Source organism: Vipera berus, assembly GCF_964194415.1.
Source record: "Vipera berus genome assembly, chromosome: 1".
Lineage (NCBI taxonomy): Eukaryota > Metazoa > Chordata > Lepidosauria > Squamata > Viperidae > Vipera > Vipera berus.
In genome coordinates, this window is record NC_138202.1 from 180228947 (window position 1) to 180236552 (window position 7606).

Here is a 7606-nt window from a genome sequence, read left to right on the forward strand (position 1 = left end):
TTTGAGAACTATCTGCTGCCCTCTAAATTTGTCTTAACCAATGAAAATATTAGCTTATTCTTAATTATTTATATGTACATAATCTGCAGTGATTTGGTAGAATGGCTCATATATGTTAACTCTGAATTGTCATGCAACAATGTGCTTTTTAAAATGTATTTGTGTAGGATATTTCAGCTAGTGTTTACAATCCCCAGTAGATCACTTTTAACTAATTTAGAGTGTTTGTATCTATAACAGTGAGCTTCTCTTTATTATAGTAATCTAGTGCACCTTTTACTAGAGGTATGAGATTTTTTTTTAATATCAGAGCATGTTATTAAATGATACATGATCTCATACAATATATTTTTGGTTATAATTGGTGTTGTTTCTTTATGAATCAAACAAGGAAAATAATGGGAAGGTGTAAAATTAAAATATATTTAAAATTTGGACCTCTGAAATTATATTCCTTAAGCTGCATTGTCTGTGTATGCAGTTTTTATTTGATGTGCAAAAGAAATCCAATTGCTGGCTTTTCTGAGATATGGGGCTTGATCACTCAGCTCATGTTTTGGTTTGGTGCAATTAAAATGCCTGTCAGGCACTCACGGCCTTTTCAAGAACCTTCTTTCACTGAGGCAAGTGCAGTCTCCTTTTGTAAATGAATGATGGCTGAACTGGCAGTCTTGCCTTCATTCTGGAAATTTTTGCAGCCAGCAAGCTCCCTCTGTGTCTTCCATGCGGCCTCTTCTCCATTTCCTCACTGTGGAGACTTCATCTGATGGGCGGTTTTCTTCTTCCCCGACATATATACGGTGGCTGGCAGACAGTGTCTGTCTGGAAATAGACCGCAAGCTCACGGATATTAAATGCATGCATTGGGAGAATAATTAAGCTGCAGTTATTTAAGGATATGCCTTTGTGGCATTTAAACACAGAAGCTGGTAATGTTTTTACCCTCTTTGTTTCACCATGAGCTTTGTGTGCAACCCTTTGGAAATACCTGCAATATGCTGCTTTACAGGAGCCCTTCCTGTTGTAAGACTCTGCAAACAGCATCGGTTCAGGCTCTCTTTGTAAAGCAAGGAGTGGATGCATATTTATATTACATGGAGTCTGTTTTATGTATGGAAGGGCTTGGTAGATTTTTGCAGGCATTGTGGATCAACTGTTTTTTTGCTGTGGGTTGGTTTTTGGTTTTTTTCTTGTTTGGTTTAAGTAAAAAGGAAGCATGTCCAGATGTGGAACAAATGGAAAGACCTTTTCAAGGTAACAATTTTAATTGGGGTGTGTGTTCTTTTGCAGGCTGTCCAGCTTTTTCTTTCTAACGTGACATCCTCTTTGGGTTTTACTTGGTCACAGACAAACGGTAAGGTATGTCATGCTTTTCACCTGTTCACATTCATCCTGGGATGCTTCATTTGCAGCTGACCTTTTGCACCTTTTTCATTCTTTCTGTGGGGCAGTTGTATGCTTTTCTTGGATGATCTGGCATAGTCCTGCAGTGCCATTAAGAGTCATTAGTGATAACTGTATTCTGAAAAGCCACTCCAGTTATCATAATGAATGTAATTATTTCAGTTCTTGCAACTGTGATGAAATGAAAAGCATGCTTTATTGGATCACTGATCAGAACCACCCAGATAGAATAGAATGAAAGTCCTCTTTTTTTTGCTTATGTTCTGAGTCACTAAAAAGAAATGATGAGGTATAGTATTTTTTCCCTAAATATTAAGGTGATAGATATAAATGAATACTGTTAAGCAAAATTTCCAGGAAGGAAAAAAAATCGTATTTGCTTTGACCTGGTTATAACAGAAATATGTCATATCCATGTCATTGAATGCTATATATTAGTTTTATAAATATACCAGTTACATGAGAAGCAATACATACCTCCTTTTTGTTAATTTTCATTCTTGAAGTCATTCCATAAGGGTCCATATTTAAATGTTTGTATTAAAGCTGCAGAACTTTTTTTTTCCTGGGCATCCACAGGGGACACACATTCATCTAGATTTCATTCATTTTGCAACAATTTGCATAATTGACTGAAAAAATAATATTATTTTTATAATAAAAGCATTTTGCAAATTTTTTTGTTGCATTTATTTTAAAGTGGCCTGGACTATTCTGGTCTATTGAAGACATGTCACCTGGATATGATTGCTAGAGTATCAAAGTTAGTTGTAGCTTTCTGTTATGAGGCAAACTAAAATTTACAGTAGATCATGCTTGCTTTGGCATTCAAACTGCATGGATGCTTCAGTTCGTGTATATTGTGTATTCTTTAACTCCATCCTAAGTTCAAGGCACCATGCTATATCTTGAGGAAAACAAAAAAACAAACCAATAAAAAGCAAGTAGATTTCAATATTAAGTTCTACTTCTTGTATTGCCTTTCTGTGTTTTTGCTACTTAGCTCTATCACCCATTGTGTACCTGGCTTTCAAAGCATATAGACTTATTAAGCTGCCTTCTATTTTATCACGGACTACTGTTCCACTGGACTTAGTCTGAATGTAGGATCTCTGGCAGAATCTTTTCCAGGCTTCTGGTCAAAAGGGCCCATTGGACATATGTTTCCCCACTTTGTTGCTCCCAAACCTGATCTGGAGCCACATGGATATTATAAGGGCAAGTCTGGGTGAAGCTGTAGTGAGCAAAGAGTCAATTTTCTCAAGCTTCCAGTTACCAATATAAGCAACAATATCTTGCTCTCAGACGAGCGGCAAAGGAAGAGGAAAAAGGATAGAGGGGAAACAAGCTTTTAATGTAATAATAGGGCAAGCTGGGCTACATTTTGGAAATTTAGAAGACAGCCCATTGTAATTTTATAATTTCTCTTTAATGGAGTTTATTTTTGGGTAAAGGTGGTCAAGACTGAAAAATGCCTGCCCAGTAAGAATATATTAAAAATGGGGATGGAGGAGGATTGAGAGGAGATGCAAACTACTACATTATATTCTACCGCAGTAACAAAAGCAGGATGAAATGAAAAGATAAATGAAAAAATAACTGAACCAATTGTATGTTCAGAGCCAGTCTCATATGCTCAATGAGGACTAGTAGACATTTGAATACTGACTCTAATTATGTATTGCTGAAAAGAAATATAAAGCTATATACTACAATTATTGTTACTGTTCTGATATTTAAATTGTTTGAATATAAATTGTTATATTGCAGAGGAGAAATATTCCAAAGGAGATTTTTCAGTGTTGTCTAATTTCTATTCCTTGATCAATTTGTTGTGTTTTTTCCCCCAATAAAAAGGCTCATATACTTTAAGAAAGGAAATCAAAGCACAAATCTATTTGCTGGCCAGAATTAGGGGAATTATTTGATAGGTGATATATTAATATTAGTATTTATAATTAGTATATAAAATAACAACAGAATCCATCAGTTGATAATTGTTCAAAGAACCAGACACACATACTATAAAGCACAAGAGAAAAGGAAGACAAAAGCAGAAGATGAAACTATTCATCTTGCTGTAATGGTAGAGAATGCCTGAACAAGAAAGATGTTCAAGAGAAGCCTAAAAGATGTAGCAGCAAGAGCCCCACATATGTCCAAGGAAAGACTATTCTAGACTGAAAATGACACAATAGAGAAAAGCTGTCATAAGTCATTATGAGGTGGCCTCCTGTGGCTCTTCACACATACAGAAGGTCCCTCATTGACTGTTGCTGATGAAGTATAATGGGGAAGGAGGCCCCTTGGGTATCTAAAGTTCCCAGTTGCTTAGGATTTTACATGTCAAAAGGAAAATCTTGAATGTAGTTCAATAGCTAAAGGTCAATATTTGACTCTAATTAAGCAATGACACATGAGATGACCTAATCATGCAAATGCTGCAATTAAGAACTTATGCAGTATATTTAAACTGTGGCATTCTCATGATTGGGTCATCCCATCCATATTACAATTCCCCCCCAATCTTTCTCCTTCCTGCAGATGCCCATGCTTCTAACCATGCTGTCCAGACCACTGCCTACAAAACACAAATATGAGTATATTTAATTATCTGAGGAATTTAAAGTGTCTCTTTCTTCATGTAAGAACATTAGTTGGAATCAAACTTGAAAACTCTTGATCCAGGAAATTCCTGGCCAATTTGGGGCCTGCTGTAGATGTTGTTTTCCTTCTCTTTAAGCTTCCAGCTGACATGAGAAGTGTGTGTGAAACCTAAAGCAGGATTTATGCATAGCTTTTTCCTTTGTCCCAGGAATTTTGAATATCACCTAACCCAGTGTTGGATTCATGATGTTCCTGGATTCCTTCCTATTTGGCAGGAGGATCCCAGAAGTCTTTACTTTAATGAAATGAAGACTGAAATGGCAGCAGGAATCCATAGATTCAAAGCAAGTCCCAACAAGCTATTTTTGTTCCTGATTTCATATTGTTAAGTGATAGTAGCATCATTGAGAGGAAGGTGGAAACAGTGATGGTTCCCAGTGCCAAGGTAAAAATGTGCCATGTATCTGGTATTTGGATAGATATTTATGCAGCTATACAGCCCTCCTATGCGGCTAGTTTGTCCTTTTCGTTTAAAAGACTGACCCTCTGTGAATTTTTTAAAAATCTAGCTGGAGCTGTATAGAGAAACTATGTTGCTGGTTATTGCTGTGGAAAATCTGTCAGAGATTTAACCTTCCTTGTGTCACTGCTATTTTCAGGAGGCAGAAGAATCCTTTGCTTCTTTCTGGGTTCTTGTATGCCTTTGCAGAAATAAGAAGGTGATTTCATCTTATTTTCCTGCTGCCTTAGGTGGGCCAATGAAGTAGGGAACAATTCATTTATTTCTACAGAGATTAGATTAAGACTAAGAATATGCTTATTTTGGAAGACAGAACCATTTATTCCTGACATTATCAGCATTCCTCCTGACACTTTGAATTCTTGAAATCCACTTAAGACAGCTAAAAAATTGAAATACAAGAACATAGGATTCAATCTATTGAAGTTTATTTAACTATATTAGTTAATGTCCATAACCAGTATAAATTATAGCCAATTTGTTCTTGACCTATTTTGTGTCAAACCCATCCAATTACATTTTTCCTTATATGAATTAATGCAACTTTTAAATTTAATATGACAAATAAAATTACTTTAATAGAGAAACCAAGTTACCATATGTGTTTAATGTGTACCCAGTGCTTTTTTTGTAAAAGAAAAAGGTGCCGGAACTCACACATGTCATACAACCTGCCTTGCCTAACCTACAAGGTTCCATCCAAAAAAGGTGCCGGAACTCCGTTCTGAGCGTTCTATGAGAAAAAAAGCCCTGTGTGTACCTATAGTAATGGCTTGGTTTTTTCCCCCCTTAACATAGCATCAGGATTTTTGGAAATATTGCATCAATGAATCCTTTGGTGGCAGTCTAAAGGGAAGTAAACTTTAAAGCAAGGAGAGAAAGCTGTTGCTTTGTGATCCTTGATCATGCCAATAGCCAGGTTCAGCAATCTCTGGGAGGGGCTTGTAGAGAGAAGCGCTTCTTCGGCAGCAGGATGTAGCGCTCTTAAATCCAAGCATGATTTCTTTACAATAGCTAGCAATTCCCAACCTGAAATATTTATCTTCAAGAAATATTAGGAGAGCAACTATCAGAATTTCCAGACATATGATTGAGTGGCAATGGAGATGGCTGATCTGAGTGACTTTCAATATATTATTGTTTAATTAATAAAGTTAAGAGTTCTTCGAAATGTTCCATTTGTTCTAGGCTTTTTCCCATTAAAAAGTACTGCAATATTTCTTTTGTGACATGTGTTGATAGGTTTGGGAGCATAAAGGCTGAAAAGTATGAATGGGGAATGTTCACAGATTTCTCATCAGTTTGTCTAGCTCTGGCAGCAGTTATTTACCTTGCTTAAAAGTTTAATCTGATTTATCTGCAAGGAACAAGCTCAACAGCATTCCTAAAGAAATTCATTAAAACAGATCCAACCTTCTGTGTTAAGGACAATTGTTTTCTATTGATCTTGATGATATCAGCCAGGTTTTTGCAGTAACACTGGCAAAGAGAGCAAAAGAAATGCTTGAAAAACAAGAACAAAAGCAAAGGATGATGTTATACCATTCACTGCAGATCTCACAAAGCTCACTATTTTTAAACATAAATACTGATTTATTTTAAATAGTGAAGTATATTACTAAGTATAAGATTCTATTGTGTGTGTGGGGGGGGAGGGGAGACAATTATAAGTAGGGAAGATTTCAGAAGAACCTGCTGATCTGGCAGACAAAAAAAGATAAATCTGTTTGTCCTCTTCCACACTGGTAACCTAGGCAAAAATAAAGTTTGACATTTAGAATATAATAGTGGTTATTACATAAAAAATGAAACAGTTTGTTATTGTCGCATTAAATTCTGTCTTCTAGTTGCTAAGACAGAGATGAGCTGTGAATTATAATGAAGTCATTTTATTGTTACTGTCCAATATACCTTCAAGCTTTATTAAATATTCTGGGTAGATAAGCTCATTTAGCTGGATCATGCAAATCTGACAAGTAATGCACTACAGTATTCCTATTATTAGTCAGGAAGCTGGGATAGAGAAGTAGTCCCTGGCCACACCTTTATATTAAATTATTTGTGGAAGAACGTTTATCTCTACCCACATCTTTTTAATTTTCTTAGTATGGCATTGAGTTATTCCACTTTACAACATCCCATAGGAGCTTTTGGATAATCTTAGCTTTTCAGAAAGAAGCTTTTGGCTGTAAATGACAGTAAGAACAGAAAGCTTCTATTAAATTCATCTTCTATTTGAAATGCAAGAATTAATGGCAGGTTTTGTTTTGCCAGAGAAAGGTTTGAAATGCTCATCAAACATATAAAGAAATTCACATATGCTTTGTAATTGTTTTCATTAAAAATAATCTTTCCCAAATAGTAACTCATGCAAAAATCTCAACTCATTAAAACATGCCAATAATAGAACTGCATTGTCCATTTCCTCTTGGTTGTCATTTATCTAGTCCAATTCCATGCATGCGGAGAATTTGGAAGAGAAACATGTGACCATGTATATGCATATTGTGTAAAACTGCAATCCTATACGTACAGTACATTCTCAAGTGAGCTCAGCAGGAGTTATTTTTGAGTATAGATAATACTGTACTAGATAATATAGCCTTTTTCACTCAGGCTGCTCATATTATTATTAACTTTCATTCCCTATAGAATCTGAGATGTACATTTGGACTTCTGATGTGCAGGTGGTATGGAGATAGTAACAGATTTCAAAACAAGGTTACTAAAGGAGCGGAAGGTGTTCAGCCAATCACCTACAGCAGAGGTCCCCAACCTTTTGGGCACCAGGGACCGGTTCTGTGGAGAGAGGTTTTTCCACTGACCAGAGGGGTGTGTGGTTTTGTGTGCTGCCTGTATCTCACGGATGGGGCTTTGCTTGTTTGTGCGGCCCGGTTGCTGGCATGCCACGGCCAGGTACTGGTCCACGGACCAGGGGTTGGGGATCGCTGACCTACAGGATTGAAGGAAAAAATGACTGCAAGACAAACTGCACTGGCATAATGTTCAGCCAGTCACCAAAGGCTGCACCTTTTGCCCTGCACACCTGCCTCTTCTGATGAATCTGAAGGATGG